At 41.9% G+C, this 14,859-nt stretch overlaps 1 long non-coding RNA gene across 2 annotated transcripts in view; it reads right to left on the reverse strand.

Annotated features, from left to right (window-relative positions):
• The window catches only part of LOC140622801 (uncharacterized), a 36,509-nt gene extending 31,740 nt beyond the window's left edge, over window positions 1-4,769 (reverse strand). For both annotated transcript variants that reach the window (XR_012022464.1, XR_012022465.1), the window contains exons 1-2: window positions 4,463-4,769; window positions 4,101-4,209 (exon numbers count right to left, since the gene is read on the reverse strand). This is a non-coding gene — a long non-coding RNA (uncharacterized lncRNA). The remainder of the gene's footprint in view (window positions 1-4,100; window positions 4,210-4,462) is intronic.
• Window positions 4,770-14,859: the final 10,090 nt, after the last annotated feature.

Raw genomic sequence — 14,859 nt, forward strand, 5'->3', positions numbered from 1 at the left:
GTTGGACTGTTGTTTTGTATATGTTATATAAATGTTATATCAAATGTAGATGCTGACAGGGTTGATCATTTTGTTATAAGGGAACCATGACCAAAAACCCGGGGTGCCCTGAGCTTATAAGAAAGAATATATCTGCTCTTCTTCCTGGGGTCCTATAACAGAGCTTCTAAGCCCCTGGAATTTCCCAAGTGGTCAGAATGTCTTTGTTATTCATGAACCTCTTGGATCACTCCTGAGTTTATGCTAATGAGTTGAATCTTGCTGAGTCCTTTCATAGCTTTGGACAGGGGCTGATCGAGCTGTGATATCAGCCTGACCTCCCAACCTCCGGGAAGAGAATGGGACCTGCAGATTGATGGCCAGTGATTCAATCAGCATGTCTTTTCAATAAGCCCCAACAAAACCTCGAGATACTGAAGCTCTATGGACACACTGGCAGAGTGAAATGAACTGATGCCATGGGGAGACGGCCTAGAAGCATGGTGTTGGGGAACTTCCCAAATCTTGCCTTTTGTGTCTTTTCATTGGCTGCTCTTTTATAATAAAACTGCAATCATAAGTATGGTGCTTTCCTCAGTTCTGTGAAAATATTGAATCTGGGACTCCTGGCTCAGGTGGTGGAGCCATGTGACTCTTGATCTTGGGGTCATGAGTTCGAGCCTCATGTTGGGTGTTGAGATTATTTAAAAATAAAATCTTAAGAGAAAAGAAAATATTGAACCTATGGGAGTCATGGGAACCCTTGAATATGTAGCCAAGTGGTCAGAAATGAAGATGGCCTAGGGACCCCCAAAGTGTGGCTGGTGTCTGAAGTGGACTTTGATGTGAATTCCAGGTAGTCACCATCTGAACTGTATTGCAGTAGACCAGTGGGTGTCAGAACAGACTCCGCGGTTTTTATCCCCAGCCCCAAAAGGCTGTTAAGATACTGCACTCAGCTTCTCTACCTCTCAAGTGCTCCTTGTGGACTCACCTGATGCCCACTGCGGAAAGGCAAACTCCAGATTTCCTTTTTCTGAATTTTAACACTATAATTTTTCATTGTCTTGTTAGATCTTCCATCCTCCAGTCAGATGTATTTCATATTCTGTCCAGATTTTAGTGTCCTCAGTTTGGTCAGCATTATCTAGTCTACCATCAATGGAAACATAAATCCCTCTTTCCATAGATTTTTTTTTCTTTGTGGTGAAATATACATTGACATGTGATTTATCATTTAAGCCATTGTAAAGAACTCAGTGGCATTTAGTACATTTTCAATGTTGTATGGTCATCACCACTATCCAGTTCCAGAACATTTTCATCACCCCCAAGAGGACACCTCACATCCATTAAACAGCTACTCCCCTTGTACCCTCCCCCAGCTCTGGGCAGCCACTTGTCTACTTTCTGTCTCTATGGATTTGCTTGTACTGGAGATTTTATAGAAATGGAATCCTACAGTATGTTGCCTTTTGTGTCTGACATCTATCACTGAGCATGTTTTCAAGGTCATAGGTTTTTATATACAGTGTTTTCTTTGTTTTCTACATATTCTATGGTTACTGTTTTGATTTCACCTTTGATTCAGAAGTCACTTAAGAGATGGTATTCTAATTTTTGTTCTAATTTTTATTTTTCATTGACAGTTTTAGTGCACTATAGTCAAAGTGCACTTTTTTTTTTTTAAGATTTTGTCTTTTTACACCCAATGTGAGGCTTGAACTCACAATCCCGAGATCAAGAGTTGCATGCTCTACTAACTGAGCCAGTCAGGCATCCCTCCATTTTTTGGTAAATCCTTTTCTTTATGGCCTACTGTACTTTTAATATTTACATATGTCTCATGGAGGCTTGAAAATAAGAGTCTCTAGATTCAGATTCTACATATAGAGATGTATATGCTTTATATACCTATTACCTGTCTAGCTAGTTAGTTAGCTATCTAGCATCAATATTATAAAATATGGTATTTGGAATGTCAGAATCATAACTTTTAGTCTATGTGATTTGTCAAGGTCTGAGAGATGTGAGTGAAAGCATCTTATTACAATTCTATTTCTGTATTTATTTCAGTATTGTATTATATTGATTAGTCCTTATAATTTTTATATTTTTACTTTATGCATTTCAATGTTATTATTTGTTATAGTGTTTATTGGCTCGAATTCAAACTGTTATTATTCTTTTAATTTAAATTCTTGTTAGTTGACATACAGTTTAACATTGGTTTCAGGAGTAGGGTTCAATGGTTCATTACTTACATATAGCACCCATCGTGATAAGTACCCTCCGTAATACCCATCAGACATCTATCCCATCTCCCACCCCCCTCCCTCCATCAATCTTCAGTTTCTTCTCTATCTTTAAGAATCTCTCATGATTTGTTTCCCTCTTTTCTCCTTCCCAAATGTTCATCTGTTTGGTTTCTTAAATTCCACATATGAGTGAAATCATATGGTATTTATCTTTCTCTTATTAACTTATTTCCCTTAGCATAATACTCTTTAGCTCCATCCATGTCATTGCAAATGGCAACATTTCATTCTTTATGATGTCAGCCTGTTATTATTAACAGAACTCTTCTCTACTTTTTGTTTGCCTGCAATATGTTTGTTCCTGCCTTAATTTCAACCTTTCCAGGTTCTTTTGTCCTAGGCCTCAGTCTTTTGATAACTCATAATTGGCTTTCATTTTCTTGAAAAGTGAGATTATATCAGTTTGATTCATCCCTATAACAGGTAGATTTGGCCTACTTCTGTAATATTTTGTGTTCTCTGCTTTTATGCTTCTGTGTGGTCTGTTTCTGTTTGTTGCTTTCAGATAATTTGGAAAGTAATCCGAGTGTTTTTAGTTCTCCTGGTGGTTATCTTTGTCATTTGAAATGTCTTTGACTGATATTTCTCCATTTATCATTTCAGAAGAGAAACAATGTCATTTTCTCTCTCCTAAGAAAAATAAGGACATTAGTGGTTTAAACAACTTCCCTTGCAGCTGCTGTGGCAATGGTCTGGCAGTTCTTCAAAAAATTAAATAAATAATTATCATATGATCCAGTAATCCCTATTACAAGTATCTACCCAAAGGAAGTGAGTGAAAGCAGGCGCTTGAACAGATATTTGAACACCCATTTTCATAGCAACATTATTCCCAGTAGTCAAATGAAAGAAGCAACCCAAGTGTCCATCAACAGATGAATAAATAAGCAAAATGTGGGACATACACAGAGTGGAATATCATTCCGCCTTAAAACTGAAGGAAATTCTGAGACATGCTACAACATGGATAAACTTTGAAGATACTATGCTAGATGAAAGGACCCAGTTAGGAAAGGACACAAACTGTAGGATTCCTCTTTCTCTCTCTCTCTGTTTAAGATTTTATTTATTTATTTGACAGAAAGAGAGAGAGAAAGCCCAAGCATGGGGGAGCGGCAGAGGGGGAAGCAGGCTCCCCTCTGAGTAGGGACCCTGATGCTGGCTCGATCCCAGGACCCCCAGGGATCACCACCTAAGCCAAAGGCAAATGCTCAACCAACTGAGCCACCTGGGCACCCCTGTAGGATTCCTCTTCTACAAGTTTCCTAAAATAGTCAAGGACACAGAGAATGGTGGGGGCTCGGGGAGCTACTGTACTATTTAATGGATATAAAGTTTCAGCTGAGGAAGATGAAAAGGTTCTGTGGATGGATGATTGTGGTGGTTGCACAACAATGTGAATGGATTTAATGCCACAGAACTGTACATTTGAAATCAGTTACAATGGTAATTTTTATGTTATGTATATTTTACTGTAAGAAAAGTAAACAGGGGTGACTGAATGGCTCAGTGGTTAAACATCTGCCCTTGGCTCAGGTTGTAACCCCAGGGATCTGGAATCGAGTCCCGCATCAGGCTCCCCTCCCCACAGGGAGCCTGCTTCTCCCTCTGCCTATGTCTCTGCCTCTCTCTGCCTCTCTCATGAATAAATAAATAAAATTTAAAAACAACAACAACAACACATTTTATAGTTTTTTTTTTCTTTTTTCATGATAACTCTCACAACTGTATTATTTTCCTGGTCAACATAATCATTGCAGTTATAAGTGTGCAATTGTATGTTTAAATAGATTTAATGCTTACCATGAGTCTTTTGACACCCCCGTTTCCTCCTATGTACATTCTTAATTTGGATTCATCTTTTCGTTGGTTGTATTTTTTTTTCATGTCTTCAAATAGAGCAATAGATTTCCTGTTGATGGGATGAATGAGAAGAATGTAACTTTTTGTGTGACATCCTTGGAGGGGGGCCTTCCAGCCTGGAGGTAGGACAGCTCCCTGCTGTTGTTAGCTCTGGGATGTAGCTCCATCCCCTTTGGCCCCCCTCACTTCTTGCCTAAACCTTGTCAATTGTCTCTTCATTGAATTCCCCTCAGTTACCCAGTTGGAGCCAGCTTCTGTTCCAGCAGGGACTATGGGCCTCTCCTCCCGCACCCCTTACTTACCTCCTGTCCCCTTTCTCTCTCTCTCCTCCATCCCCTCCCTATTTTTACTTCTTCCTTTCGTCCTTTGGTGACAGGTGGTATTGGGTTAGCATATCACCTTCTTCATCTGCTCTGTGGTTGCCCTTGCCCTGGGTGGTCAAGAACAGAGTATTCCTTCTTTCTGAATGGCTCAATATTCTGGCTGATTTTCAGAACATGCAGTCTATCTCTCAGCCTCTCAGAGCCCCACCCTGGCCAGCAGTCCGACAGGCTCACAGTCCCATCCTATGCTTTTTTCCTTTATAGACAACCCATTTTATTTACTAGTCTGACATCTTGGGAGGGGTGGGTGAGACCAAATCTGTTACATCAGTGTCTAGATGGAGCATTAGCTAGTCAGGCCAAGACATTATGAGTCGTATTTTTATTGCTCTCCCAATCCTTGTATGCAGCTTTTATTGTGCTAGGAGTTTAAAATGTAATAAACAAGGAGAAAAAAAATATTTTAAGTCACTCTGGCTAAAGACTCCAGCCTAACAAAATCCTTAACAGACCCTTGTAAGTCCTGTTGCTGGGGAGTATTTGTCCAACAGACCTGGAACCGTTTAAAAAGAAGGAATGGGGGTTTGGTTAACATTAAAGAAACACAAAGATTTTTCATCTGGCTCTGGGGGAGACCAGAGCCACAGAGGGAACAAGAAAAGAAAGAGGGGATTGAGCATTTTTGCAAACAAATGATAAAACTGCCTTTTAAAGAAGGGGGGGGGACCCCTTGTCCAAACAAGACTTTTGCCAGGGTAGGAAATCATTTCTGCAATTGTTTACAATGCTCAAGCAGCCCGTCCAAAGTCAACATGGCCTGGGAGCGTTGCCCTGGAGCCTCCTGCTCTTTGCCAGCCGCCTGCCAGCTCAGGCTCAGCTATTTCTGGGACTTCGTTCCCTCCCTTGAAAAACAAACTGTGGCCCTCACTGTCATCCCCAATAAAACCCCCAGGTTTTGCAGGCTTAATCATGTTTTCCAGAAGAGTTGTCCAAGTGGGGGCCTGGATGCAAAATGTTGAGTTTGGGAGAGCTGGTTTGGGGGGGAGGGTGCCTTTCATCTGCAAGGTGCCGAGGTGGAAATTTCCATTGCCCTCCAAGATGGCTTCACCTGTGGCCAAGGAAACCCATTCTGCCTTCCAAGAGGAGACCCTGGCTAGTGAAATCCATGCCCCTTCCCACGGCTTGTTCGACAAATCCAGAGCAAAGTTTCCTTTTACTAAAAAGCACCGGGGTTGCTAGTAATAACCTTTTACTTCTGGATACCACTGCGATGTAGAAAAGACTTTCACTTTTGCTATCTTGTTTGATCTCCACCGTGAAAAAAGCCATTATTCATCTCATATATTTAGTTAATCTATGTGGCTTCTGGTTTTTGTGCTAATGATACAGTCACATGGCTTGAAAAAAATTTTTTTAAGATTTTATTTATTTTTTCATGAGAGACACACACAGAGAGAGGCAGAGACATAGGCAGAGGGAGAAGCAGGCTCCATGCAAGGAGCCTGATGCAGGACTCGATCCCAGGACCCCTGGATCACCACCTGAACCAAAGGCAGACACTCAACTACCTAGGTGTCCCTGACTTGAAATTTTTGTTTTGTTTGGTTTTTGACTTGAACATTTTAAAGTGAAAATAGGCTCCCCCTTCCACTCTGGCTCCGCTCACCCCTCGGTAGCCACTGGTGCTCATCTCTTGTGTATCTTTCCAGAGATGCTTTATGCATATATAAGCAACTTAGAGTGGTGCCAGGAGAGAGCATTGCACAAGACAAAAAGAAGTCCCAGGCGTTAGACCTAGCTCTGCTTCCAGTCCCCTGTGTGACATTTGTGTCTGCCACTTTCCCCCTCTGGACCTCATCTGTGTCATCTGTGAAAACGGGAATACTAATAGCTAACATTCAGTAGGCTTGTATGTGCCTGCCACTGTGCCAAGTGTTTCCACATGTTTTAGTTGAATGAAGCTCACCACAACCCTATAAGGAGGTATCATTAGTCCTGTTTATCAATGGCAAAACTGAGATACAGTGAAATTAAATAACTTGCCCAGGTCAGAGCTAATTCGAGGGGGAGCTTGAAGTTTATGAAGCCAGGCAATCTAATAGTAGAGCTCATAGTAACTTAAACCACGGAGCTATTACGCTGTCACTCATTGATGAAATTGACAATACCAAGTGATGGCTTGAGGCAGGAGGCAACTCTGTCCAAGTCTGATATCAGGAATTGGTTCCAGTTCCTGTGAGACTCTGGCCAGGCAGCTCTGACTCACTCAGCCTCATTTAGATGGGATGATGGACAGCTGGCAAAGAGCAGGAGACAGCAGGGCAAGGCTCAGGCATGAACCCTGATGTCAGTCCAGTGCCTCCCCGCCTCCCCCCCGCCCCCGGGGCATCAGGACAACTCCTTAAAAACAATAATTTTAAAATTTTTATTAAAAGTAGTAATGCACATGACTTAAAAAAAAAGCCAACCAATACTGAAGGCTTATAACAAAAAGATAACATCTGAGAAAAATCATTTTTAACCCTTCTGGCTACTAATGCTTTATGTATTTCTCTCCAGTATTCTTTTTTTTTCTTTTAAATCTTTTATTTTTTAATTACTTATGATAGTAACAGAGAGAGAGAGAGAGAGAGAGAGAAGCAGAGACACAGGCAGAGGGAGAAGCAGGCTCCATGCACCAGGAGCCCGACGTGGGATTCGATCCCGGGTCTCCAGGATCGCGCCCTGAGCCAAAGGCAAGCGCCAAACCGCTGCGCCAGCCAGGGATCCCTCTCTCCACTATTCTACATCAGCAGAGATATAGGCAGAGGGAGAAGCGGGCTCCTTCTGGGGAGTCTGACATGGGACTCGATCCCAGGACTCTGGGATCATGACCTGAGCCAAAGGGAGATGCTCAACCACTGAGCCACCCAGGTCCCCTGGGGGTTTACTTTTTCTGTAGAAGTGCAAACTTTTTCCGCCTAAGACCACATAGGAAATATTTTCAGCATTTTGGGCCAGTCTGTTGCAATCGCTCAGCTCTCCTTGTAGCTAGAAAACAGCCCTAGGCAATAGGTAAATGAGTGGGTGTGGACATATCCCAGTACAATCTTATTTACAAAAACAGATTTGGCCTGTGGCATATCATTTGTTGACACCTGTTCTAATTGCTTAAACTTCTATTTCTTAATTTTTTTGATGTGTAATTTTAGGCACAACCCATTCATTTTCGATTGTGGTGTACAGAAACTCACCTTTCTTAAACAGCTCCCCTCTCTATGGTCATTTATTTGCCTAAGCCATCCTAATCAAGACCTATTGTAATTATTAGTAAAATCAGTATTTAATGTTTGCTTATTATGATTAAATACTGTTCTTTCCTGAGTCAAGTTGTATACCATGTGACATTTCCTTTCTCATATAGATTTTGTTTTTATGTGGAGTTGATAAGTCTCTCATTCTTTCTTTCATTTGCAAGTTTTCTTTGACCTTCAACAGCCTCTCGGACAATTGTCTACATGGTTAAACAGATAGTGCATCAGTGCCTCTTTCTTCCAGTGTCATTATTTTACCAGAGCTTCTCCTAGAATCCTCTAGTCTCCTCCTCTATTTTGGACTGGGTACCCCTTGGGCTTGGGCTCAGCTCTTATCCTCAAGCTTCCTTTCTCTATTTCTTCCTAGGTTGGATCTCTTTTTCCCAGATCCCAAGTTTTCTTCTCTGACTTACTTCATCATTTTGCTGGAGCGCATCCTCTAGTAGCTTTCTGAGAAAGGGCACATGGAAGATAAAATTGTGAAGTTTGGTGTATCTGAACATATCCTTAATCTGCCATCACTCTTGAATGATAGTTTTGCAGGGTGCAGAATTCTAGACTGGAAATCATTTTTTTCTCGATTTTGAGACACACAGGTTGTGAGATGTCTGATGTCTTTTTGATTCTTAACTCTTTGTATGCAATTTTTTTTCTTCTCTAGAAGTTTTCATGCTCTTCTCTGCATTCCTAATGTTCTAAAATTTGTAGTCATTGTGCCAGGCACTCAGTGACCCTTTCAATTTGGGCACTCATGACCGTTGGTTCTGAGAAATTTCTTTGTAATATTTCTTCTGAAATTTCCTCTTCTCCATTTTCTTTGTTCTTTCTTTCTGAAACTCCAATTCATTGGCTTTCAGACCTCTTGGATTGTCCCTTAATTTAAAAACCTGCTGCCTTTATCTTTTTATTTTTGGATGAATTTCATAGACTGTACCTTCCAATACTTCCATTTAAATTATTTTCATTTCTGGGACTCCTGGGTGGCTCAATGGTTGAGCATCTGCCTTTGGGTCAGGGCATGATCCAGGACCTGGGATTGAGTCCCACATCAGGCTCCCTGTGAGGAGCTAGCTTTTCCCTCTATGTCTCTGTCTCTTTCTCTGTGTCTCTCATGAATAAATAAATTTGTAAAATATTTAAAAATAGTTTTATTTTAGCTACCATAATTTTGAAGATTTTATTTATTTATTTATTTATTTATTTATTTATTTATTTATTTAAGAGGGAGAGAAATAACGTGCACAAGCAAAGGGAAGAGCGGAAAGAGAGAGGGGGAAAGAATTTCAGACAGACTCTGCAGTGATGAGACACCTAGGTGGCTCAAAGGTTGAGCATCTGCCTTCGGGTCAGGGTGTCATGAGATTGAGTCCTGCATGGGGCTCCCTAAGGGAAGCCTGCTTCTCTCTCTGCCTATGTCTCTGTCCCTCTCTCTGTCTCTCATGAATAAATAAAGTCTTAAAAAAAAAAAGACTGTTTAGTGAGCATGGAGCACAACTGGGGCTGTAACCCACGACCCTGAGATCATGACCAGAGCTGAAACCAAGAGTTAGATGCTTAACCAACTGAGCCATCCAGGCCTCCCACTGGCTACCATACTTTTGATTTCTCAAAGCTCTGTATTGTCCTCTGTTGCTTTTTATAGCATTGTGTTCTTTCTACATGTTCACGATATCTTCTTGTATTCTTCTGAGGATATCAAGTATGGATGGGCCTCTGTTTATTTGTAAGTTTTATTCTGCTCCCTGCACTGTCTTTGTTTCCTCTCAGTTCCTGTTTTCCTTTTGTTTTATTCTGTCTTTAGTGTTGGAAGCTTTCCCCAACTCACTGGTAATCTTTGACTATTCTTATTGAAGAGCGAGATGCCGAAAAGCTTGGAAGCTTTTTTTATGGAAGCTCTGATTTCATAGAGAGGGTTATCAACAGACTGCCTCACTGAAGGAGACAGAGAGAGTGCTCTTTGGAGGAAAACCCTAAGTGTCATTATCAACCAAGCCTCTTGTTTTTAGTTTCCTCTTTGCCTCTGTTTACCAGGTGCCCCCAGTCCCTGAGCCATTCCGGCACACTTTGCATGGTATTACCAATGTACAGTCTCTCAGGAGTCAGCTTCTACTTGGATAAGACCGACTAGATAACTCTATTAGCTTTTCATCCTCCCAGCATGTTGACAACTCTCTCCCCCTATGGTTTCCATTCTTGTGCTCTTATCCTTGTGGGCTTAGAGTTTGTTCTTATTGCAGTGCCCCCCGAAATGGTCTCTTGGATCCCTTCCTTGTCCCTTAAAGTCCATTATCCACACACATGGTCCTTTAAAATGCAAGTCACGATACCAAAATGTGGATATTCCATAGGACACTGCCCTAACCAATTTGGTAGTCAACACGTGATGAAAAAGGGTGCAGGGATAGGATGAGAGACTGTCTACATCTAGGGATGTAAAACATTTGGAGACATACTGGAAAATGCAATGTGTGATCCTGAGTTATACAAACCAACTATAAAACGACATTTTGGGACACATGGTGAAATTTGGATATAGATATGAAAGAATCATTAATTTTGTTAGGAACAAGCATGGTATCATCAATATTTAGGAAAAGTCTTTAATTTTCTAGAGATGTACATTTAACTATGATGAAATATCATGATGTCTGAAAATTTGCTTTAAAAAACTCAGCAACCAAAAAGAAGCAAACTTGGCAAGATGTTAATAATTGTTAAATCATTGGTGATAGTTATGTACTAGTAAAGTGATAGTTACACACTATTTTAACATGTTTGAGATCTAAAAAAAAATTTTTTTTAAAGGAGTAGAAAAAGGGCAAGTAATATGCTGCTCAAGCCATTCTATGGCTTCTCAATTCATTAAAGTAAAACCCAAAGTTGTTTCTTTAAGACTTATTGATAGATTTTAGAGAGAGAGTGCACAAGCATGGGAGGAGCAGAGGGAGAGGAAGAGAAAGAATCACACGCAGACTTCCTGCTGAGCAGGGAGCCTGACACGGGGCTCAATCTCACAACCCTGAGATCATGACTTGAGTGGAAACCAAGAGTCAGATGCTTAACCAACTGAGCCACTCAGATCCCCCAAACTCGAAACTCTTATAATGGCCTCCAAGGCCCTGCAGGATCCTACCCTAACTGCCCCTGGACTTCAATCCCTGCTGCTCTGCCTTATTCCCAGGATCCCAGCCACACTAGCCTCCTCTTGGTCCTTACCAAGCCCATCACTGCCGCCCCAGGGTCCTTGCAGTTACCGTTGCTTCCATCTGGCACGTTCTCCTGGTGCTCCTGTGGTCAGTGGAGCACCCCTGCCTCATTCTGGACTCCTACCTCAACACTGGTGGATGATCAGAAAGAAATTTTCTGATCCTTTGCCTAAGAATAACATCTCCCTGTTCTCCACTCCATTTCCTATTCCCCTCTCCCTGACTTTGTTTCTTTACAGCATTTATTATCACCTGCCTTTCTTTTTTAAACATTTTATTTTTAAGCAATCTCTGCACCCAAGATGTGGCTCGAGCTCATGACTCCAAGATCAAGAGTCACATGCTTCACTCACTAGGCCAGCTGGGTGAAATGATAAAATACATGTAATGTGAAATTTACCATTTTAGCCATTTTAAAGCGTACAGTTTGGTGGCATTAAGTGCATTCACATTGCTGTGCAACCACCTCCACCATCCACCTCCAGAACCTTTTCATCTTCCCCGGCTGAAACTCTTTACCCACTGACCACTACCCCACCACCTCGTCCTCTGGCAACCACCATTCTACTTTCTGTTTCTATGAATTCGATCAGTCTACAGACCTCATATCCTGTGTGTGGCTTATTTCACTTAGCATAATGTCACCAGGGTTTATCCATGTTGTAGTACGGATAAGAATTTTGCATCCCTGCCACATTTTATATATTTATCTCTTCATTTGCTTATTGTTGCTGTTGTCTTTCCTCACACTCCCTACCAGAAGGTAAGGTCCTTGGAGGTGAGAGCTTTGTCTGTTTTGCTCATTCATCTAGAGCAGTGTCTGGGCACAGAGTATACAGTCAATAAATATTTGTTGAGTAACTTGCCTCCCATTGGGGTAATCTTCATCTTCTTCGTCTTTTTTTGGGTGTGAGGGGGATAGAGCTGGCCTTCTCTGAGCATAACTTGCCCATTCAGCAAGTACTTTTTGGCCTCTGTTGTGCTGAGCACTCTGGTGGACAGAAAGATAAGAGAGTGAAGCGGATATTGCTGAGAGGGTAAGAGTGATGGAGTGGATAGATGGAGTAGATATCTGTTTTCTTTTTTTTTTTTTTTTTCCTGCCTAACATTTACTCTCACTTTTCTGATAAAAGCAATGGAATTTTTCCTTTGAGGAGTCTTCTTTCCCTCAGTCTATATGGTTCTCAGTGATTCAGCTTATCCTCTGGCTTCAAGGAAACACAAGCAACCCAGACCTGCACGAAAGACCTAGATCTGGGACTTTGGTTGCAACCATGGGGAAAGAAATGCAGCCATTCCACTAAGACTGCAAAACTGGAAGAATGTTAGCCTGGAGTTATGATGACTCACTGCACTGAAAGCTTATGTTTGAGAAGAAGACAACGCAGAAGAAAGCAGAGTTAAGAAATGGATAAAACGAAACTGAGACCTGATAACATTGTTTGAGTTCCTGGATTCAGCCATGCCTGAAGGCAAAAATCCGTTTCCTGGAATTTTCAGCTTTGTGAACCAATAAATTCCCGGCCTCTCCCCTCTTGTTTGTTAATCCTTGATTTGAATTGGATTTCTTTTTTTTTTTTAAAGACTTTATTTATTCATGAGAGACACAGAGAAAGAGAGCAGCAGAGGGAGAAGCAGGCTCCATGCAGGGAAGCCTGATGTGGGACTCGATTCCGGGACTCCAAGATCACACCCTGGGCCAAAGGCAGGCACTCAACCACTGAGCCACCCAGGCTTCCCTGAATTGGATTTATATGGCCAGCTGATGAAAGATCCCTGGCCAATATAAGGAAGATGGATAAAAGAGTAAGTGGGTACAGAAGTTGTTTGTGAGGTTAGGAAACTCAGAGGTATTATCCAGGAAATGGTTATTGGACCTAAGATGTTCACCTCCAAGAAAAGAGGCCTCTGGAAGATGGGGCTATATCTTGAGATATGCAAAGAGCTGTCACATCGGAAAGGAATTAGATTTGCTTTATTTATTTTTTTTAATTTTTTTTTTAATTTATGATAGTCACACACAGAGAGAGAGAGAGGCAGAGACATAGGCAGAGGGAGAAGCAGGCTCCATGCACCGGGAGCCCGACGTGGGATTCGATCCCGGGTCTCCAGGATCGTGCCCAGGGCCAAAGGCAGGCGCTAAACCACTGCGCCACCCAGGGATCCCTAGATTTGCTTTAGATGATGCAAGAAGGAACACTAGGGCCAGTGGATGAATGTTTTCAGGAAAAAGATGTCAGTTTGGTTGAAAGAAAAATGCTGAGGCCTCAGGAGCATCCTAGGAGGACAGTGGTGACAAGACAGTGAATGAGCCCAAGGTGGGGTGTGTAAATAGTGAGAAAAAAAGGAGAGTGTTGCATAGGCCTCATTCTAGACAACCATTGTGTTCCTCTAGTCTGGAACTGGAGATTCTCTGCCTGTGCTGATAGATGTGGGCAGAGAATAAATTTGTCACATCCAGACATCAACACATGCCGCTCCTCACCACTGGACTGAGGATTGATATCCCAGAAGTAGTTAATTACAAGATCGTCCAAAAACACAAGGAAAGTCAAGTTGATCCATGGATAATGAGAGCAGTGGGCTTTTCCAAGGATTTGGAAAAAACAGTTTATTTATTTTTTTTAAAGATTTTATTTATTTATTCATGAGAGACACAGTGAGGCAGAGACACAGGCAGAGGGAGAAGCAGGCTCCCTGCAGGGAGCCCAATGGGGGACTCAATCCCAGGACCCCGGGGGATCATGACCTGAGCCAAAGGCAGATGCTCAACCCCTGAGCCACCCAGGTGCCCCTTAAAAAAAATGTTTCTTGTTAGTCTTTTCCATAAAATAATATCTGGAACCAAAACATGCTCCTTGGTTTCACTAAGAATTGTTTTTTAATGTAAAGAGTCTGGGTCACAGCCCAGGAGAATTTCCAGATGGCAACTGCAACATAGTCCTGAAAGAAAAGATGCTCCCAACATGTGACTCTCGTGGGATGGCAGGCAGGTGGACATCATTTCCATGACTGTGCAGGAGGCTTACGATGAGGCCTCAACCCCTCACTGACCTGTCTCCTGGGGCCCCGGAGACTTTGTTTTGAGACTAGCACCAATTTTTAGGAACACAGTTCTGGATAAAAAGAAAAGCTGTAGTTACAAAGAAAATCCATCAATCTGCAATCATTATGATGTGGCAAGAAGAGTGAGCTTTGGAGTCAGAGCCAAGTTTGAATTTTGACTCTATTTTGGATCACATACTTGATTTTCCAGAGTATTGGTTCTTTCACTTATAAAAAGAGGATAAAGATACTTACTTAATGGAGTATTTTGAGGATTAAAGATGATGCTAGGGTGCCCAGGTGGCTCAGTTAGTTGAGCATCTGACTCTTGATTTTGGCTCAGGTCATGATCTCAGGGTTGTGTGATCGAGTCTTGCATCAGGCTCTGCACTGGGTATGGAGTCTGAGGTCTCTCTCTCTCTCCCTCTCTTCCTCCCCCAGCTCTCTCTCTCTTTCTTTCTCAACAAATGAATAAATAAATAAAATATTAAAAAAACCACAACAAAGATGATCCAAACTCAGTATAGAAGATGGATGGTAATTGAAAAGGTGAAAAAATATTCAAATACTGATTGGTAGAAGACAAAAGGGCCTTCAAAACCTGAAGGTGGCGCAGCCCAGGGAGGGGGTGTGGCGCTCAGTGATTTAGCAACACCTTCAGCCCAGGGCCTGATCCTGGAGACCTAGGATCAAGTCCCATATCAGGCTCCCTACATGGAGCCTGCTTCTCCCTCTGCCTGTGTCTCTGCCTCTCACTGTGTATCTCTCATGAATAAAAAAAAAAAAGAAAAAAAATCACATTAAAAAAAACCTGAAGGTGGCCCTTAAATGT

Source organism: Canis lupus, chromosome 32 (genome assembly GCF_048164855.1).
Source record: "Canis lupus baileyi chromosome 32, mCanLup2.hap1, whole genome shotgun sequence".
Classification (NCBI taxonomy): domain Eukaryota; kingdom Metazoa; phylum Chordata; class Mammalia; order Carnivora; family Canidae; genus Canis; species Canis lupus.